We start from the raw sequence: 23,069 nt of genomic DNA on the forward strand, positions 1-23,069 counted from the left end.
CCTTTCACGGTTCTATCAGCTTCTCTCCACTTCACTGCCTAAGCATGTCCTCCAGACACAGGCCCAGGGACCAGAGTGACTCATTATTTATCAAGAGCCTCCTGGAGAACGTGGGAGACTGAGAACAGGAAAATCATGTTGTGGCGTCTGCGGACCCTGCCTGGGTGCTGGCCAAACCTGACCAGGTTCAAGTTGCCCAGGTGGCTGCTGAGACATGCCCTGCCCTCCCAGCCACCCTGGGAGGCGTGTGTGGACTTGGCCGCTGCCAGACGTTGCCTGCTGTTGCCGTTCCTCACACTGACCACTCTGCTCGCCCAGACTCCACTGTAGCTCCATTGTCCACGGTGGCCTGGGCCGACCAGCCTGGCCTGGAGCCCTGCCCTGGGAGGATGCAGGCTACCGCGGCCTCACAAAGCACTGCTGTGTGGCCCTGACAGGAGGAATTTGTCATTAGCTGCGAGATGGTCCCTGGCAGATCCTGGCATGTGGTGAGCAGACAGCTCTGTGCTGCTGGCAGTGCTGAGAACCGCCAGTCGGATGCGGTGCCTTCACCTCCACGTGGACTCCTGCAGCCTCTGGTTCACTGGCACCTTTTGTACTGACCCAGAGCAGAGGTCGGGCTGGCGCAAGGGCAGGAGTAGTTTGTGCCCAGTGCCTGTTGCTGTGCAGTTGACAGCACTGGCACTGCGAAGAGTGTGCCCTGACCTGGTAGTCCTCCTGGCATCAAGGCATGCTTGGAGCCTGCCCATCCCACCTGGGACCCGGGCCAGGTCCCCAAACAGTGGCAGCATCCTGCGGATGCCGTATCCGACCAGAAGAGAAAGGAAGTGGGTCTCATGGGGAAGGCGTAGTCACACACAAAATCAAAAACCATAAAATTAAAAATGAATAATTTCAACTACTTTAAATTTGAGAACCTCAGTCCACCACAGGTGCTTTAAAGAAACTCAAAAAATAAGCCACAAACCAGGAAAACATAGGCACACATAAGTGACAAAGGATTCAAATCAAGAATATATGAAGTCTGGTACTCCAAGCCATGTGGAAAGGACCTAAAAGGGACCAACAGTTAGTAGAGAAACAGGCATCAATGATGGGCATTTTACAGAAGAGGAAAGACACAGAGGTAAGTAAACATGGAGATGCCAACCTTGTCAGTATCCAGAAAAATGCAAACCAAGACCGTAATGAGGTCTAGCTCCTGGGGTGAGACATGAAGGGCTCCAGGTCTGGAGAACTCTCCTCAGATGGTTCTCAGTGACTCTGGGCCTTTTCCAGGGAAAGGGGGGCCTGACCTGCTGAGTCCTGCAGAGTGCCTGCTTTGTCCTTCCCCCAAGTACCTTCCTACCCAGAGTCTGAGTGGGACCCCCGTCCTTTCCCTTCCTGTCCCCACCAGTGCGGGTGAAGAGCCCCAAGGCTCAGGCAGATCCACCCCCCCCCCCCCCCCCCGAGGCCTCACTCTCAGCATTTTCCCTCGGCTCTTCTCTCAGGCCTCAGCCTGGTCACCTGTGCTGCAAAAACATCTTTTCAGTCTGAAATTAAGACAGATAATCAGTCCACATCACCTCACAAGCCCATGGGGACTTTAGACTATTTAGTTAGTTCGTTAGTTAGTTCAGTTGCTCAGTCATGTCCGACTCTTTGCAACTCCATGAATCGCAGCACACCAGGCCTCCCTGTCCATCACCAACTCCCGGAGTTCACTCAGACTCACGTCCATCGAGTCCGTGATGCCATCCAGCCATCTCATCCTCGGTCGTCCCCTTCTTCTCCTGCCCCCAATCTCTCCCAGCATCAGAGTCTTTTCCAATGAGTCAACTCTTCACATGAGGTGGCCAAAGTACTGGAGCTTCAGCTTTAGCATCATTCCTTCCAAAGAAATCCCAGGGCTGATCTCCTTCAGAATGGACTGGTTGGATCTCCTTGCAGTCCAAGGGACCCTCAAGAGTCTTCTCCAATACCACAGTTCAAACGCATCAATTCTTCGGCGCTCAGCCTTCTTCACAGTCCAACTCTCACATTCATACATGACCACTGGACAAACCATAGCCTTGACTAGATGGACCTTAGTCGGCAAAGTAATGTCTCTGCTTTTGAATATACTATCTAGGCTGGTCATAACTTTCCTTCCAAGGAGTAAGCATCTTTTAATTTCATGGCTGCAGTCACCATCTGCAGTGATTTTGGAGCCCAAAAAAATAAAGTCTGACACTGTTTCTACTGTTTCCCCATCTATTTGCCATGAAGTGATGGGACCAGATGCCATGATCTTCGTTTTCTGAATATTGAGCTTTAAGCCAACTTTTCACTCTCCTCTTTCACTTTCATCAAGAGGCTTTTTAGCTCCTCTTCACTTTCTGCCATAAGGGTGGTGTCACCTGCATATCTGAGGTTATTGATATTTCTCCCGGCAATCTTGATTTCAGCTTGTGTTTCTTCCAGTCCAGCGTTTCTCATGATGTACTCTGCATATAAGTTAAATAAGCAGGGTGACAATATACAGCCTTGACGTACTCCTTTTCCTATTTGGAACCAGTCTGTTGTTCCATGTCCAGTTCTAACTGTTGCTTCCTGACCTGCATACAGACTTCTCAAGAGGCAGGTTAGGTGGTCTGGTATTCCCATCTCTTTCAGAATTTTCAACAGTTTATTGTGATCCACACAGTCAAAGGCTTATGATAAGGTAAGTATGCTGAAATTAAAAGATGCTTGCTCCTTGGAAGAAAAGCTATGACAAACCTAGACAGCATATTAAAAAGCAGAGACATTACTTTGTTGACAAATGTCCGTCTAGTCAAAGCTATGGTTTTTCCAGTAGTCATGTACTGATGTGAGTACTGATGTACTTGAACCATAAAGAAGGCTGAATGCCGAAGAACTGATGCTTCTGAACTGTGGTGCTGGAGAAGACTCTTGAGAGTCTGTTGGACAGCAAGGGGATCAAACCAGTCAATCCTAAAGGAAATCACCCCTGAAGATACATTGGAAGGACTGATGCTGAAGCTGAAATTCCAATACTTTGGCCACCTGATGAAAGAGCCAACTGACTGGTTGATTGAAGGCAGGAGGAGAAGGGGACGACAGAGGACGAGATGGTTGGATGGCGTCACCAACTCAGTGGATGTGAGTTTGAGCAAGCTCTGGGAGATGGTGAAGGACAGGGAAGCCTGGTGTGCTGCAGTCCATAGGGCCACAAAGAGTCAGACACGACTGAGCGACTGAACAGCAACAAGTATGCTGAAAATTAGCACCTTCTAGACCAAGTCCAGGTAAAAGAGGGGCTCCCTTGTAACCAAGTAAGACCCTATGGGGAGTTCCTGTGGCAGAACCCTCCTTAGGTCCCCCACTGCCTCCTATCTGAAGAAAAACATTGGCCTCCCAGGTCTTCCCCAAGTTTTAAGGACTAAATTTAGCCAGTGAAGTGAGAAAATGCAGACAGAAAACAGCCAAACAAAACAAAATAATAATAGTTCAGCCATTAAGCAACGTCAAGGACCTTTAGATCCTCCTCAAGGGCTATAGATAATATTCTGAACCAAGTCCTTTGCGTTATACTGAAATCCCCACCAGGTGGACAAAGTTAACTACTGTATGCTGTCCACAAGCAGGAGGACCCCTCCAGACTGACTGGAACCAGGTTAATGGCATTGACTCCTGATTACCTCACCACCAAGCAGAAGAATGTCCACGAACTGATCACACACCCTGCAACCCTCTCCCTCACCCTATTGTTAAAAACCCTGATGGGAGTTCAGGCCCTTTAAGCTCCAGCTGCCTGGACTTCTTGCTTGGCCCTGCAATTAATAGTGCACTTTCCTTCACCACAACCTCATGTCAGCAGATCGACTGTATTGCACCCACATGGGCAGACTGACTTCTGGCTTGGTACCTGACTGTAATCCTCAGTTGTAAGCCCCTCTCCTTCCTTGTGGACAGCACTGCCTTCCCATTGGCTTGAGGAGGCCCCAACCACTGCTCCCTTGGTCTGCCCACTCCAGAACCTTGCTTGCACATTTCCTCTGGGGCTTAATCTGGAAACGTGTCCTGGTCAGCCTTTAAGAACTTAATAGACAGCTAAACGAATATCCTGAAGGGACAGAACCCACATTTAGAGTGAGAACCAGATGCAGCTTAGCCTACGGTGAGCTTTTGCATAATGATGTGTCCAACAAATAAACACTAAGCAGTGGGGTTGGGGGCCACTTCCAAACTCAGCGCTCTGAGAATGGCGAGACTTTTAGTCAGGTGTGACTGAGGGACGGCCATGGTCCTGGGAGGCTCTCCTCCTGCTCTGCTCTCGGACCTCTGAACCCCAGCCCTTCTCACTCCTTCAGGACCCATCCCGCGTGTGTTCCAAGCCAGCCCAAGCCACCATGGTTGCCATCGTTCAGCATGGCCAGGTATATCTTTGATCGGTCCTTTGTCCAAGACAAGGACCATCTTTGTCAACCATTTGCCTAAGGAGATTTACTTTCTTCTTTCCCAGTCCCCCTCTCTCTCTTTTTTTCCTTTTATTCAACAAGCCAAGCTTTTCTTAGGCACCAGATAGTCTTCTAAGCACTGAGGATATATCAAAGTAATCACACAAATTCCTGCCCTCAAGGAAATATTCCAATTAGGGAGATATGACATATGATTAAAAGTGAAACCCATGACATGGGAAGCATGGTAAGCAGCCCTGAAGATTTCTACGTGCCAGGCAATACCGCCATGAAAAGAGTTAACGTCACTGGCCACTGAGTGACAGTGAACACGGTTTGAGCAACCACTCTAAACAGGCATCCAACCAGTGATTTACACCTATTACCTCATTTAAACTGCATAACAACCCACATGGTAGGTGTTATTACCATCCGCAAATGGAGAATCTGGCACATGGGCAGATTCAGGGGCTTCCTAAGATTACCCAACTGCTAACCAAGAAAGGGAGTTGGGATTTGAATCTAAGCTCTGAGGCTCTGCTGTCTTTGTTCTTATGCCTCCCGGTTCTGCCCTGACCCTGTTCAGTGCTCACCCAGCAGCCTCTGGACAGCACCACAGTGAGGGGGACACCACAGTGAGGGGGACTATGCCGCAGCTGGGAGTAGGTGCATGGCTTCTGAACATAACGTGATAAAAGGAGTTCTCAAGTGATTCTGAAACGACTGTTTTTCCTTCTGTGCAGAAGGCACTGGTCCTGGCAGCAGCTGCCTGCCTTTTAGCCTCTGGGGTTGGGGTGGGGGGAGGGGGAGCTCAGGCCCTGCCCCCAGCAGCCTGAGAGAGAGAACAGGTCCGAGGTGCCTCCTGAGGCTTCCTAGCCCAGGACCTCAGTGAAACAGGACCCTAGCAAGCCCTGGGGCCTGGGGACAGCCTGAAGGTGCCTGGGGTGAGAGTAAAGGTGTTCTCAGACTCCAGAGATGCCACAAGGCCTGCAGCCCCTACCTACTGTTTTCTTAAAGTGAAGTCTGTAGAATGGAGTCAGGGATAACCTCCCATGTCCCTTCCCTGCCCACAGTGACAGGAAGCTGAACCCAGGAAAGAAACACACGTGTGTGTGTGTGTGTGTGTGCAAAATATTTTCCCAAACTCAATACATGAGGCTGAACAATGGCTCACTTCTTCCTGGCCTGTTATAAGGAGAGCACCAAGTCTAGGGGGAACGAGTGCCCATCCTTCCACTAATAAGCTGTGTGACCTTGGGCAAGATGCTCAGTATCTCTGGGACTCAATGCTTTTGTCTGTAAAATGGGGCAAAGGACTCCTTTCCTGCCTGCCTTGAGATTTGTGGTGAGGCGCTCAGGAAAGTGTACCCCAGTGCGCTCTGTGCTGTCAGGCGACATGCACCACGGTCTTCTTACAGCCACGGAAACGCAGAATTCCACCAGAAGGAATAGCTGTGAGGCTTGTATAGATTTAGGTCAAGCAGGGGTTAAAATTCCTGCTCCCTGGAACCAGCCACTCACATTGAAAACCCCCCACTCTGTTCCCGAACCGTTACTGGTTAGACCCACTCCTCCCCTTCCTCCTCAGGGCCAACAACAGGTGCGAAGCTGGGGAGGCGGGAGGAGTGGGGTGAGCAGTGGAGAGAACAGATGCTGAAGGACCGGGTTGCGGCGAGGCCCTTCCAGAGGGCGGGGTCACACCGCGCTGTGTTTAAACAGGACACACCCTATCACCCCCTTCGAGGCCACAGCCGCAGCATAAGGGATTTCGGTAAGCTCAGTAGCCCAGCAGATGTGCCCCGCTCTCCTGGTGGTGGCAGATGCGACCCTAAAACCAGGAAGACCCCTGCCCCCACAGGCTCAGCCGGCTTCACACTCTCCCTCTGGAGGGAAGTGATCAAGGATTCCAGTTGCTCAGAAAAAGAGAACTCTCATTTATCGGGCCTCCTCCTGCTTGCCATATGTTACTTTGTTTAACGCACCCATCCGCTCTGTGAAGTATTAGCCACATTTTACATCCGAGAAAGCCAAGCCCTGCAGCGTCGGAGGCATCCAACTCGGCCCCACAGCTCCAAGTGGGAGCTGAGATTCGTGGGCCCCAAAGCCTCCTCTGACCGGGCTCATTATTAATCAGACAATAAACACTGCTTAAGTACCTGTTGGTCCAGGAACTGCTGAGGACGTGAACCAACCGTGCAAGAGGCAAAACGTGGCTTCCCCGGCGTGGGACAAAAAGAGGGGGACTCGGGGTCCTGCAGGGGGTGCGTTTCTCTGCGCCCTCGACCGCGAGGGCCGCGAGGCCCAGGGTGCCCTGGAAGCTCCGCTAGGAGGGAGGTGTGGGTCCTCCCCGCCAAGCCTCTCTGAGGCGCCCTTGAGTCACTGACTCATGCTCGGGTGATGAAGCGAGTGAGCTGAGCCAGCTCTCGAACTCCCAGCCCAGGGCTCTCTGTACTGCCACCACTGGTGAGGCAAGGCTTGAGGGGGTGTGGTGGGCGCGGCCGCGCCTGCTAAGGGACTCGAGCCTGCGCATATCTGCGCTGGACAAGCCCGCTGTCCGCCTGAGCAGCTGTTTCCTCTTTCCGGAGGACCCCGGTTCTGGGAGCCAGGCCAGCGTTCTGAGCTATTCCCTTCCCTTTCCTTTTTTTTGTGGAATAGAAGACTGCTCAGAGCTGCCAGAGTCAGCAGCTTGCTCCTGGGTGCCTTGCCCACCATTTGGTTGGCCTGAAGGCGAGGACTCTTGGGAGCCGCCTTTTTCTTTGGGGATGGCCATCTGGGCCCTTCTCATCCAGCAGCTGCTGGAATCCACTCTTTTGTAGCCGCTGCCCGCATGGGGCGCCTTTTCCCCGGTCTCAACCTCCTGCCCTTTGTTCAGAAAGCAAGCAGCATTACTGAGCCAAACGTGGGTCCCATTACTTACACAGAGTAAAGCCAGAACACCAGTTGTGCTGATGGGAAAGTGTAGCGTTTTACTGTAAGGTATCAGACAGGGAGTTCTGCGCAACTAATGCTCAAAAATCCCAAAACCCTCAGACTGGTTTCAGGAAAGCAGTTTTAAAGGAAAGGTGGGGTCAGGGCAGTATGTCACAGGGTATGTGATTAGCCAACAGCACAATTCTCTGATTGTGAGGTAACAGGGTAGTATCACAAGGGTTGATACACCAATCCTTGGGCTTCAGCCAGTCTGGGGACTAACTACGTGGTTATGGTCACCATGTAGTTAACGTCTTCCATTTGGTAGGGGGTTCAGCATCTGTAGGACTTCCCTGCTGGCTCAGACGGTAAAGTGTCTGTCTACAATGCGGGAGACCCGGGTTCAAGCCCTGGGTTGGGAAGATCCCCTGGAGAAGGAAATGGCAATCCACTCCAGTACTCTTGCCTGAAAAATCCCATGGAGCCTGGTAGGCTACAGTCTATGGGATCGCAAAGAGTCGGTCACGACTGAGCGACTTCACTTCACTTTTAGCACCTGTAAAACAACTCAGGAAATGTGCATTCGATACTGTTATTTAGGTACTTCAGGCATCCCTGGTAATTTAGCTGGTAAAGAATCCACCTGCTATGCAGGAGACCCCAGTTCAATTCCTGGGTTGGGATGATCTGGAGGAGGGCATGGCAACCCACTCAAGTACTCTTGCCTGGAGATTCCCCATGGACCGAGAAGCCTCTCAGGCTACAGTCCATGGGGTTGCAAAGAGTTGGACAGAACTGAGCGACTAAGCACAGCACCGCACAGGTACCTCGGCTAGGAACTAGGGATTCTATGACTGCCGTGTGGCTGCTTTACTACTTAAACTGTTACCAATTTTCCTGGCCCAATTGCTGCTTCTGTCATGACACAGTTCACATCCTTTCAATTGTTAATTCTTGAGCCAGGCTTTTGTGACTCAGAGGCAACTTGGGAGACTACAGCTTTCATACAAACAAGAAGCAGGCAGAGGGCGTGGAAGGGGTCTGTCCGGGGAAGGCACCATAGGCTCTTGTTTAGCTTGTCTGTCAGTCTGACACCTCCAGTGGAGGGGGTTCTCCTTGGTGGAGTGCCCAGGGACAAGGTCTCGCTGGCCATGGTGACATGGGTGACTTAGAGGCAACTTGACCTGGAGCTCTCTGAGGTCTGAGAGCTGAGTCTGAAGCAAGGTGGAGGAAGCCTCATTCACCTGTGTCCCCCGGCCCCTTCCCATGCCTCCAAGGCTGGCCATTCCTACATGAAATCCAGTGTACTGGGGGTGAGCAGGGCTCCTTTCTGGAATGATCTGTGATTTGTTTGCTCACCTCACTAGAAGGCTTCTCCCAATCTCCAAGTGCCCCGTGCCAACTGCAAATTATTCCATGCAAACTTCATGTGGAAGTTTCATTATAAGTCTCTTGTTTTCTTAAGTGACTTTTATGACTTTCTCTGGAGGACTTTATCTACATAAGCTCTTCTGGGTAAACAGGAAGGGAGAGTGATTCACTATCCTCAGAAATTAGGAAGAATGCAATTATACAGGCTCTGACACTCCCCTGACACTCCTGTTGGCTCTCAGCCAGAGGGTGCCCTGCCCGGAGCTGAGCTATGCTCCTCAGCACCTTCTTGGTGGTTGGGCAGCTCCCTTGAAGTTCTTCCAGGCTCCAAGGACTCCAGCTTCTTTCCTTCATGAAGGGTGAGGTAACAGGGTAAATAACTCCCTGATAGGGCACCTAAACCCCTGCCCCGGGTACCTCTGAGAGTTAAGTAGTGTAAGAGGAATTTCCATGCCTTTAAGTAGTTGCCCTTTGGCCTGCAGATTTCTGGAAGCCACCACAAGTCACTGGTATCACCATCAGCTTTTTAACACTGGGCTACATGTGACTCTGGATTGGCTAATTTAGCCTCAAGATCTGTGATTATTTTCCATACAAGAAAGTTAAAGGCAGTGGAATTCCACAGAGGCTTTTGAAAGCTAACACTTTTTTAGAACCTAGAGACAGTGTGAGCCAGGCTTGGAGGTCTGCTCCTATCTGTTGTTCGGTCGCTAAGTCACGTCCGACTCTTTACGACCTCATGGACTGCAGCGCTCCAGGCCTCCCTGTCCCTCACATGTTTATGCTCATGTTTACCCAGTCTCTGAAGCACAGTATGCTGGAGGTGAAAGAGTTAAACTATCTGAGATCAAATTCTGACCCTGCTGTGTGACTTAGGGCAAGTTGATTAACCTCTCTGCACATCTGTTTCTTCCTCTGTCAAAGGGGAACGACACTATGCTTCACACTGTGTTGCTGTGAAAATTGAATAACGAAACAGATGTAAACTCCCTCACAAATACCTGTCACATAACAAGGGTTTATTCAATGAGAATTTTCTTTCTCTTCTGAAATCTCTGGGGTTGCCTGAGAAGTCTAGCATTAGACATCTCTCAGTATTTCAGTGGAGTTGCCTGAGAGATCAGAAATGTCTGGGAAGGGGCTTAGACGGGAAATAGGGTCTTGAGAATGTCATATGGTCACCAGGAATCAAGGATGTGAGAAGTTCTTTAGCAGAAATTAGGAGGTTACCTCTTTCTTTTGAATCCTAGTGATGGATGCTTTACAGCACGAGCATGATTACACAGAAATGAAAACCTTTTCCACTTATGATAAAGAAAAACCATCTCCCTGACTTTGGGCCACAGGCTGTAGGTAGCTCAATGCCACTCTCCAATTACTTGGGACCCCATCGTACATCCTGGTTCAACCTCCCTCCCCAGCCCTGGTCCTTGGGAATTTTAAAAGTCTTCATAAATGTATGAAAATAATTGCTGCAGACCACTGGTGTGTTCTCCCAAATTGTCTTGCTCATCAGTAAAACAGAAACAATTACGGTAAAATGACATTACCCGCGGTCACTGTGAACTGAGTTCCTTTCTGGTGCTCCTTGGACCTGCCAGTTATCGAGGCTATCTTGTTGTTCTTGTTCTTCAGTCACCCAGTCATGTCTGACTCTCTGCGACCCCATGGACTGCAGCATGGCAGGCCTTCCTGTCCTTCACCATCTCCCAGAGTTGGCCCAAGTTCATGTTCATTGCATCAGTGATGCCATCCAGTCATCTCATCCTCTGATGCCCTCTTCTCCTTCTGCCCTCAATCTTTCCCAGCATCAGGGACTTTTCCAATAAGTCATGACCAAAATACTGGCGCTTCAGCATCAGTCCTCCCAGTGAATATTCAGGGCTGATCTCCCTTAAGATTGACTGGTTGGATCTCCTTACTGTCCAAGGGACTTTCAGGAGTCTTCTCCAGCACCAGGCTATCTTAGGCACAACCAAAAAAATAAATTAATGAGCAGAAGCCTGAAGGTAGGGATTGCTTGCCACCCTACACCCAAGTGTATGCCTGGTCGTCCCGATCTCCTGGCAACTCCTAGAACAGGCTGTGATTCCTCCAGCCTCAGAGCCTTTGCATAACTGCTTCCTCGGCCTGCAACATGAAGGGCCTGACTGACGTCTCTCCCTACTTTTGGTCTAATAAGTTAGCCTGACACAATTCATAGATGTTGGTGCAAGACATGAGGCCCCTGTGTCATTATCCCCAGAAATCATAGTAGGCAACAGTATCAGCATTTTTTCACTGTATATTTTAGACCACAGATGACCCATCACCAACATTCAGTAATGAGGTCAAAATAAGTAAGTAAACTGTTATGGAAAGAGTTGAGACCATAACAATTAAAATGAGGAGAGTTAAGAAAAGAGTCTTTGGAAGTGACTGCACAGAACTTCGGCGTTGGCAGAGGTCTCGTATTAGGTGATGGAAGCCCCACCCTGGACAGTTGCTCCTCCTGAGAACCTGCTCAGGGTCTGTCTGGTGGGGAAAGTGACACAGATGAATGGCAGAACTACTCTTAAGCCTGAGCACAGAGAAAGCCCACAGGATAGACAGGAGGAGGCTCTGAGGCTAAATCTTGACTGGGGGCAGGAATTCCTCAGGAGGATGAAAATACTGGTCTCGAAAAGAGCACTGCATATAGGGAGGACAAGTTCATTTCTGAGGGAGGAGCTCCTAAGTCTCACATTTATGCTGTAACACTGAGTGTTTTTTGGTGGAATAAGGCAGTGTGAAATCCCTACAAATGCACCCTTGGCTGCCTGCCCACATGAGGTGAACTTCCTTTCAGGTACTGCCTAGCAACCAATGAATGGGATGAGAGGGCTGCGTGGTTGGGGGTGTAGGGGGCATGCGCTCTGCGGTGGGGTTGTGGTGTTCACTTTTCCAGAACAAATCCTAAGCTCCTCTGCAGCCAGAATCAAGTCTGGCTCCTCTGGGGAGAACACACCCTGGATTCCACCAGACCTGCTCCCCACACCCAGCTGGTAAGATTTCAGGACCAGTGCTATCACAGACTACTCCCACTCACCAGGCAACACAGGGAACCCTGGGGCCGGCCACGCCTGTCTTTGATTTCTGGAGTCAGGATGATGCCCACCCGTCCCACCCACACCCCCACCCGTCCCACCCACACCCCCACCCCCACCCCCACCCCCACTGTGTTCAGCCTGGGCTCTATGCCCGGAGAGCAGAAAGCTCAGCAGAGGTGTGCGTGAAGGGAACCGCAGACATATCAAGCCAGCAAGACACATCAGGTGCCTCCAACTCCTTTACCTGACAGATGATGGAATGGGGGCCCGAGAGGGCAGGGGACCTGAGCAAGGGGGTGTAACCGCTCGGTAGAGCGCTGGCTCCTCACCCCAATCCGGTGCTTTACTACCCTTCTTTCTAGCTTTCTCCCAGGTCACCGTCAGAGCCCAGCCTCTCACACTGACAGCACCCATGAGCTTGTCCCCTCATCCCTGGATTTTGAGCTTCCTGAGGGAAGAAATGTACTGTCCCTTTTGGGCACTCCCAATGGGAGTCTGAGGAACACCTGTTGAGAGAGGCATTAAGTGAATGGAGGCTATAGGCGGGGGAGCTATTTTGGGTTTTGCTCTTTAGTCACAAATGATGGTGCTTAGCTGGACCCAACTTCAGAATAAAAAGGTTTGTCTTCATTTAAAAAGTAATGTTACAAATTAAAAAAAAAAAACACCCAACATTTCCTTTCCAAATCTGTGAGTGGGATCGAGGAGGTGATACCATTTTGATTCCATAGCTGCTCTTATCCCTCCCATCGCATCCCAGCCTTCAGCTGCATCGTGGTCCTGTCCTCCTCACACTCAGACCCCAGTTTGAGAAGCAGGATTTGGGGAAACTAGGGTGAGCAGGTGACTTAGTTCCTGGCTGTTGCCCCGACCCCACTCCCAGTCGATTCCCCTGCTTCCCGGCCAGAGGGCCTCTCTCTCTCTCTCACCTCTTGTCTGGGCCTGTCCACTTGGTCTGGATGGCGAAGGAGAAAGTCGGAAGCTTGGAGAAGGGTGGGGCACAGGCGGAGGGAAATCTCTTGTGTGCTCAGGCACTTGTGAAGCATTGTCCTGCACCATGCCTGAAGGAGCGAGAACCCCCCGACCCCGCCCCAGCTCTTTTTTCACCCCTGAGGAAACAGCCCTCCTGGGGGCTGTGAATGAAATGGGGGGGGGTGTGAATGAAAAATGTTGCCTGCCACATCAGTAAACAAAGGAAGTAGCGGCCCTCAAGCCACTACAGTCAGACTGACAGTGAGCCCTGAGGGAACTCAGGACAAAGACTAATGGGCTGCCCACTGCCAAGCCATCAGCCACTCCAGTCACCCCCAGCAATGCACCCTAGGGGATTCAGGATGGAGAAGCACGGGATACTGGCCCTGGATAGCTAAGGCGCATATCAAAAGAACGATTTCAATGAACTCAGGCTCTTGGATCTTCCATAGGCAGAAAAGCACTAAATTCATTAACATGAGTTACCTGATTTTCTTTAATAGTCAGCTTTTCAAGTCCAAGTTACCTGATCTTTATTGCAAAACTCCTATTGATGTTTTTGAACTGTGGTGTTGGAGAAGACTCTTGAGAGTCCCTTGGACTGCAAGATCAAACTAGTCAATTCTAAAGGAAATCAGTCCTGAAGGAAGGACTGATGCTGAAGCTGAAACTCCAATACTTTGGCCACCTGATGCAAAGAGCTTATTCATTGGAAAAGACCCTGATGCTGGGAAAGATTGAGGGCAGGAGGAGAAGGGGATGACAGAGGATGTGATGGTTGGCTGGCATCACCAACTCGACGGATATGAGTTTGAGCAAGCTCTGGGAGTTGGTGATGGACAGGGAAGCCTGACATGCGGTAGTCCATGGGGTCGCAAAGAGTCAGACACGACTGAGTGACTGAACTGACTGAACTATACATCTTGGCTCCTCCCTTACCTTTTGGGAGCAATCCCTTAGAGCTACCTGTCTGAGAGACTGCCTCCTGGGCTTGGAGTTCTCAGAAAGACTGCCAAATAACACAGTTCTCAACCTTTACATGTGCTTTTTTTTTTTCCAGTTGATGAGGAAAGGCAGGAGAGGGCAAGGAGGAAGGGGTCAAGCCTCTGTCATGTTGTCAACCCTATCCCTTGTTCATACCTGAACCTTCTGCTCTGAGCTCTGCCCTCAGCACTAATGTGGTAAATTTACGGGAAACACAATTGAGCAGACATCCCGTTAACACTGCAGAGTAGGGTGCCATTCCGCTCCAGCTCCATGCATGAAGCTCAAACTCCACCAGGATTCTTGCCCCAGAGACTCCCGGTGGTCGGTGGTTGGCAGCCACTGGGACCTTGTAAGAACCTTGTGTATGTTCTTCCAACCTCTTGGGAAATAACCTTTGTGGGGAAGAGAAAGTAAGAGTATTTCAAGTTCCCTTCCTGAGCCTCTTAGGCAATATGAGAAGCTAAATACCAATTATAGGGATGGGTGCTGGTTTGGCATTTCACCCACAAAGGGAAGGGGGCCCTGTCATGCCCACCCAACTGGGAACATGAAGGTCCTGCCTAGAAAAAGAGAAGGATCAACTTTGGGCAGCTCTGGGCCTGCAGCAGGCATCGTGTTCACAATCAAGTACTAGGGTAGATGGAGTATAGCAGTGGGTTAAAGAGATCCTTTATCTTCCTGTCGATGACAAGCATGAGCTTTGGCCCAGGGCCCAAACTTCTTATCCTTGAAAAACACATTTTACAGATTGCTGGCAAAAACAGGCAACCCAGATTAAGCCGCCAGACCTAACTATTTTCGATCTTCCTCCTACTCTTCTTGAAAAAAAAAAAAAAAAGAGAGATAAAGATTTTCTGCTTCTTCCCGGTCTCTCCCCCACCCCCAAAAGACAATGAGAACCACCAAAAAGAAGGCAGGGGTTCTGTTGGGGGTTTGCTTCCCTCCGGAAAGCCCACTTCAGGTCAGTTCAGTAAGGAGAAGAGTACTTTGCATTTCAGAAGGATTCTTTGGTTTCTAATAGGATTCTTTCAAATGGCAGATTCCTTAGGACATTTAAGGATTCATTTACAGATCATTAATTCACTCATCACAGAGGCTGAAGGGCAGAGAAACTCTGAGCTGACATTTTGGAGGTGCCACCTCAAAGGGTGATTCAAGCAGAAAGATCATGTTCTTTGAAGTGATAATGTGAAATAATGGGGACAAGTATTTGTTTCATAGGGCACCATTTTAGGAAAACATTTATGGTGTAAATACACCGATGATGTAATTAAATTTCAATTAGGGGCAACCCTCAGTTGTCACTATAAAAATTTTCTCGAAACCATCACATAAATCAGATCATCATAAAACATGTTTTTGCCTGGTGGGTTATATCATGAGATCAGGGTTATAAACTTGGGAGTTACATTCCTAATTAGGGATTTGACATCAGACACATCAGATATGATTTGATGATTTCTGTCAGAAATTGCAAAAATAATTCTAAACTCTCCGTGGTCATTATCAATAGTAAAGTACTATAAAGGTACTCCATGCATCCCAATGGTCCCGTTGTTGCTCAGTCTCGAAGTCACGTCTGACTCAGCAATCCCATGGACTGCAGCCTCTATCCTTCACTATCTCCCTGAGTTTGCTCAAACTCATGTCTATTGAGTGGATGATGCTGTTCAATCATCATGATGCTGCCTTTAATCTTTCCTAGCATCAGGGTCTTTTCCAATGAGTCAGCTCTTTGCATCAGGTAGCCAAAGTATTGGAGTTTTAATTTCAGCCCAGTCCTTCCAGTGAATATTCAGGGTTGATTTCCTTTGGGTTGACTGGTTTGATCTCCTTGTAAACCAAGGGACTTTCAAGAGTCTTCTCCAGCACCACCATTCAAAACTATCAATTCTTCGGCACTCAGCCATCTTTACGGTCCAACTCTCCCATCAGTACATGACTACTGGAAAAACCATAACTTTGCCTATACAGGCCTTTGTTGGCAAGTAGTCCCTTGTAGCTGCCCCCCAAACTGCTGATCCCTTGACCACTGATTACTGATTGATTCCATGTCATTACACTAACGTGACGTGAAGTATTAGGTGCACAGATCTTAGGTCCAGCTAGTTGGAATCACAGCAGGGACTTATGTAGTGGGTTTTTTTCCTCCTAAGTTGGTCACTTTCCATGAATCAGTGTCCACCCCTTTAAGCATGGCCCTGTTAGGGGTGGACTTCGTATTTGTTGGCATTTTGAAGGGATGCTGCTCTAAAAATACACATTCTAGCCTCCCAGATTCCTTTTTTGGGTTGCTCTTTCTAATTTGTCTATCTGTATGGAAACTGAGGGCTATACAAAGTTCTCAAGAAAATTTTAATCATGACTCACACAGAAGTACAAAGTGGGTTACAATGTAAACATGACCCAAAACGCTGACACTTAAAATAAACATTGACTTTGCAATACTACAATTTGTTTTCTCTAGAATTTAAATGAGGCTTTTGAAACCAGATTTTTAAAAGACACTAGACATGGTTCCTGAGGAGCCTTAGCTGACACCTTTTTTCTTTCCTAAAGTTCCTAGCTAAGGTTTTCCAAATTGTTCCCCTGACCTAAGAGCCGCTGGAAGTGGCACAAGTGGCTTGACAGTTTGTTGACAAGAACAGCAACACTTCACACTTCATTGGAAAGTCATAAAGGCATGTTTCAGGTCATTAACTGAGACTTTTAAGAGGAGTTGCTTGCTGCACTGGTATAGTGAGATTAAGGACAATTTCTTTTAAACTTTTCACAGCATTTAAAAAAGAAATTTCAAGTGCCCCAAATACAATTAATATAAAGTCTTGATTCATGACACACCCTCATCATTATTCCTTGCATGGCTTTATTTTACATTGGTATTTGCTAATGAACACCTGCTGAAAACAACACCTAGCCAATAACTTCACCACCATCTTCCCTTGCCCTAAGGGCACCCTCCCTGTCCCTGACTTCTGCCTCACACATAGGTTATTGCTCACCTAAATTTGGTGTTTGTCATTCTTTCACTTTTTAAAATGAGTTTTATCAATATGCATATATATCTAAATAATATATAATCCTATTTGCTTGGTTAATAAAACGGGTGTCACATTATACTTTCTTTTCTGTAGCCTTTTTATTCAACATTGTTTCTGAGACATTCATGTAGTTATTAGAACTGTAGTTCATTATTTTCACCTGTTATAGTTCATTATGTGACTCTACCAAATTCTATCTTTATTTTCTCCTGCCAATAGATATTTGGGTTGTTTCCATTTCTTTTTCTAAAACAAACTTTTCTGCTATGAATAATCTTCTCTCTATATTACACAGGTGCCAATTTTTCTTTTGGGTATATACCTAGATATGGAATTACTGGGTCTTAAAGCATGAACAACTTTATAGATAAATGACAAATTATTTTCAAAAGTGGTTATCTTTATACTCTTACCAGCAACATGATCACATTGATTCATATAGCCTTCAAACTTGATGTGTCAGACTTAACCTGTATCAAGTTGTAAAACTGTATTTCTGTAAGGTTTTCATTTACATTTCTCAAATGTTTCTTAGCCCTATTTCCTTTTCTGTGAAACACCTGTTTGAATTTTCTGTGCAGTGTTCTATTAGTTTATTTTGTCTGTAGAAATATTTATTTATTCTGCATAGTAATTGTGTTGTAATAACTTCTCCCAAGTTGTAGCTTTTATTTTCTTGAAAGTATCTTTTCATGTTTTGATGGCTCATTTTAATGTCTGAATTTGTTATCTTTTATGATATCATACTTAGAAAGATATTCACTTGTATTTTCCTCTAAAAGTTAGAGTTTGCTTTAGATATTTAAGCTCTTAATACTTCTAGATTGGATTTTTGTATATGAAGTAAGGCCCCCTTTCAGTTTTTTGGTCCCATTTATCAGTGTTTCCTTTTCCCACTATTTCCAGTGTGACTTAAAACTTCAAATAAGCAAATTTAATTCTGGACTCTATATTTTATCCCTTGGACAGTTTGCTGGTATCGTCCTGAACCAATACCATACTTTTTAAATTATTCTAACTTTATAATAAACCATTGTATCTGCAAAGATAGGCCCCTCTTCTTATTTTCCTTCTTCAGTTATATCTGGGTTATCCTTGCTCTGTCTCTAAAATTTTATGATTTTTATGTATAAATTTTGCACATCTGTTAGATTTTTTCCCTTTGAACTTCATAGTTTATGGTATTGCAAATCAATATTAATATTTAAAAATGCTTTCTGCTTGTGTCTGGTGTGTAGAAATTGTATTTTTTGTGTTCATCATATTGAAGTCTTTTATAATGTCTAATCATTTATTTTTAGACTTTTTTTGGGGATTTCTATATAGACAATCATATTACCTGCATAGTGACAGTTTTATTTCTTCCTTTTCAAACACTATGTGTTTCAAATTATTTTTCTTGAGTTAGTGTGCTGTGTAGGATCTCTATAGAGTGCTAAAATGAAGTTTTTTCTGATTTTCAAAAGAAAACTTCTAATGTTTTCCTACTGAGCACAGTTTTGCTGTAGTGGTTTTATTTAAGATTGGATTCTAATGAAATGTTTGCAGTCATGCATTTTTTTTTTAAAAGTATATTATTTACTTGGCTACCAGGTCTCAGTTGCAGCCTGTGTGATGTATTTCCCCAACCAGGGACTGAACCCAGCTCCCCTGCATTGGGAGCAGAGTCCTAGGCACTGGACCACCATGGAAGTTCCCGCCCCCTCCCCCCTTTTTTAGAAGCATTTTATCACACAACATTCTGTTTTCAATCAGTTGGCCAGAACTTAACCATCAAGGTACATATAGCTGCAAGAGAGCTGGGAAACAGTCTTTTAGCTGGTGGCAAAGGGCAAATGGCATTCTGTTCATTTGAGATAGAAAGTTAGAGTGGCTACTGGTTGGTAATGAGGAGGCTCTACCATATACTGGGGATGTTGCCCAGAAATGAAGATGAGCAATTAGGCTAGTTATCACAAATGTCTTAAGCCCTTCTGTGAAATTATAAAAACAAATAAGACTTCAAAAAAGCTGCAAGTTACTTCCTTAACCCATAATTCAACCTCATGTACTTGCTGATCTCAAGAGTGCCATTCTGGGCCAAATCCAAGACTTCCCTATTGTCAGGGAGAGAAGAGTAGAACCACATCACTGATCATTTAAGATGCTCAAAGTGGAATTAGCAGGACCAGAAATATGAAAATGTTCATGGCAGAATGTAAATTCAAGGTCCTAACTGGTTGTAAGCACTGGTACCATTTGTTATACCTGCATTTTATATAAATGACTCGAGTGAAAAAACATTTCACCTTTTGCGATTTCAAGACTCTACGTGTATATCGTGAAATAGCCCAGAATATGGGCTCAACTGCAGGAACAGTATATCCATCATGCTTGTATCCCTGCATCTAGCAGAGTGCTCAGCATTTAGCCAATCAATATTTATTAGATAAACTGTTTTCCAGGAATGTTATTAGCCATTTTGTGTTTCTCCTTTAAATGTTGGGCATTTAATTTTTTAAATCAATTTGAAATTTATTTAGGGGAGTGATGTTGAGAATCTAGCTTGCTTTCCCCCTGAATGTCCAATTTTCTCAATACCAGTTACTGAATGATGCTTTTATAATCCATTGACTTCTGACACTTCCTTTTATTCTAAGTCACTATTTATAAGATGGTGTATTTCCGGGCTGGGTATTATACTGATGTGTCAGTAATGAACTGCTATCATGTTTGTAGTAATCTGTTATAGAAGGCTCAGGAAATGCATAGACATGGTGAAGAATGGAGAGCTGCCCAGGGAAGGTTGCCAAGGATACCTAGTAAAATTTCAGACAATTTAAGAGTAAGATCTGGCTTTCCTTGTGGCTCAGTTGGTAAAGAATCCACCTGCAATCCAGGAGACCCTGGTTCTATTCCTGGGTTGGGAAGATCTGCTGTAGAAGGGTCGGCTACTCACTCCAGTATAATTGGGTTTCCCCTGTGGCTTAGTTGATACAGAACCTGCCTACAATGCAGGAGACCTGGGTTCATTCCCTGGGTTGGGAAGATCCCCTGGAGAAGGGAAAGGCAACCCACTCCAGTATTCTAGCAGAGAATTCCATGGACTATATAGCCCACGGGGTCACAGAGTCAGACACGACTGGGTGACTTGCACTTTTTAAGAGTAAGATCAATCTGCAGAGTTGAGTGATTTTGTCAAGCAATATGTTCAGTCTTAAAGTAGGAACAGAGAAAGCTGAGAGAACGATCTGCGGTTGGGCTTCTGCGAGGCAAGGAAGTTGAGAATGCTGGCATAAGAGGAGTAGCCAGTCAGGGAAGAAAGTAAAACCAGAAGACATGACCAGAACGTGAGGAGACTGACCAGCAGTTCTGATAAGGTCAGAGAACAGATGCAGTGAAATTATTAAAATGAGGGTAAGAAAGATTTCAGAGCAATTAGGGTAAAGAGGTCTAGCATGTGGTTATGGAGCTAAGAGAATGAAGTGTAATGGAGACAAGGAAAACCAAAGCATCCTCCAGGACCTTGAGAATGACGCTGTGATGAAGGCCCTATTTATTTATCTGAGATCTCTACTATGGTCACACAGCTCCCTTTTCAGTTCTGATGACAGACCAACACATGCTGTAAAAAGACTGTGCTCAGTCGCTCAGTCATGCCCGACTCTTTGGGACCCCATGGACTGTAGCCCATCAGGCTCTTTTGATCCCTGGGATTTCCCAGGCAAGAATACTGGAGTGGGTTGCCACTTTCTTCTCCAGGGGGTCTTCTCGACCCAGGGAATGACCCTGCAGCTCTTGCATTGTCAGGCGGGTTCTTTACCACTGAGCCACCAGGGAAGCCCACATTAGCCATCACAGAATTGCAAATTAGGATCACAAAGATATACACACATATTAGAATGACCAAAATTAAAAAGACTGACCATACCAAGTGTTGATGAAGACGTGAAGTAACTGAACTATCATACACTATTGGTGAGAATTTAAAATGGCACCACCACCTTGGTGGTTTCTTAGAAAATTAAATGTTTCTACCACATGATTCTGCTATCCCATCCACAATGACCTATGTACCCAAGAGAAACATATTCATACAAAGACTTTTATATAAATGTTTGTAGCGACTTTATTTGTATTAGCCACAAACTGGCAACAGCCCAAGTATCCACCAGCAGGTGAAGGTATAAAACGTACGTGGTATATCCACACACTGTGTGTAATAGCTATAAAAAGGAATGAGCTGTTGATATATGCAACGTAGATCTGAAAATAATTATGCTGAGTGAAAGCAGTCCAACAAGAAGAATATGTATTCTATGACTATTTACATACAACTTAAAAAAATGTAAACTAATAGAAACAAAGGTCATTAGCTGCTGGGGAATAGACAGGTAAGAGAGCTCACCATGGAGAATGAGACCACTGGTTACGATTCCGTGCTTCCACTGCAAGGGGTGTGGGATCGATCCCTGGTCAAGGAACTAGATTCTATATGCTGTGTGGCACAGCAAAAAAAAACTGAACAGCTAAATTTTTCAAATTTGACTAACAAGTAAGGCTTCACTTGTAATTACTGTTCTTATACAAGTAAAATCCAAATTCTAACAGTAGGAAATAGACTCTGTATGACAATATTATAAATTATATAAGTATTAGTCACTTTAATTTTAACTGGTAACTATTTTCCATTTATTTGTCTGTTCCACAATGTAAGAACTATTAATATTGACCAAATTTTACATATCACTCAAATGACCAATATACAAAGTGGTGTAAATCTGTGGTTTACTATACTGAAGCAAAATGGCAGCTACTGTAATTTCAAATAAGCATATTTTCTATTTTTCAGACTCCAATGACAAGTATAACGTAACTATAATTAAAGATAATATTTACTCTAATTTCCAAACATAATGAAAAAACAAAACTATCACTTTGCAGATGATATAATTATCTATATAAAAAGTAGAGGAACCTACAAATTATTAAAATTACTAAGAGGTTTAGCAGTGAGGGGTAAAAGAACTTGCCTGTCAATGCAGGGGATGCAAGACACATAGGTTCAATCCCTGGGTGGGGAAGATCCCTGGAGGAGGAAATGGCAACTTGATCCAGGATTTTTGCCAGGAAAATTCCATGGACAGAGGAGCCTGGCAGAGGAGTTCATTGGATCACAGGAGTTGGACAAGACTTAGCAACTGAGCATACACATAGACACACACATACACATGGTTTAGAAAGACTGCCTTGTAGAAAAACGAATAAAGTCAATAAATAATAGAGAAATCCTGTACACCAGCAATAAAAATTACAATTCAGAACATAACTTAAGTGTTACTATGTATAATAGTAACCAGGGCTACAAGATACAAATGTCAATCTAAATCTTTATGCAGAAAATTATAACTTTATTGAAGGACATAAAGGGAGACATACATCATGTTCATAAATATATTTTATACATAAATTCAAAGCAATTCTTTTCAACTGAAACCCCAAAGGTTTTTAGGAACCTGACCAGTTCATCCTAAAATTTATATGAAAGGGTACAGGGCTCAAGACAGCCAAGACCACTGTGAATAACACTGATGGTGCTTTGGCACTCATCCTCTCAGATGTCAATTCTTTCTGTAAAGTTACATAATTAAAGGGTGATAGGGCTGATATGGATTGGCATAGAATGTAAAGAACTACAATAACATAGCAATGATATACAACAGAGGGAACAAAAGATGAACTTTTAAATAAATATCATGAAAATTGAGAGTATTTAAAAAATTAAAATTAGATCCCTACCTTATACTGTATACAAAAGTATACTCCCAATGGTTTAAAGACCTAAAAGTGAAAAACAAAACTAACATATTCTGAAGAAAAGAGGGGTGAATATCTTTATGATAGTGAGAAGGACTTTTTAAGACACAAAAAGCACAAACCATGAAGAGTTAAGTCAATATTCAGACAAACTTTTGTATGACAAATCACAAAGTGAAAATACAAGCTATGGAGAGGAAGAAGACAGCTGCAATCTACATTAATGTCAAAGGATTGGTATCCAGAATAAAGAGCACCTCACATCAATAGGAAAAAGACAAAACAGAAAAACTGGCAAAGGATATGAACAGGCGATACAGAGCAGGGCAAACCTAAGTGACCAATAAGCACAGGGAAGGACAGCCAACCTCGATTGCAGTCTGAGAAATACAAACTCAAAACTACCAGACACTATCGCAAACCCATTAGAAGGGCGACAGTCCAACATCAAGCATCAAGCAAGGGCAAGAATACAGGCAACAGGGACTCTTACATATTGTTAG

Source organism: Ovis aries, chromosome 4 (genome assembly GCF_016772045.2).
Source record: "Ovis aries strain OAR_USU_Benz2616 breed Rambouillet chromosome 4, ARS-UI_Ramb_v3.0, whole genome shotgun sequence".
Taxonomy (NCBI): Eukaryota; Metazoa; Chordata; class Mammalia; order Artiodactyla; family Bovidae; genus Ovis; species Ovis aries.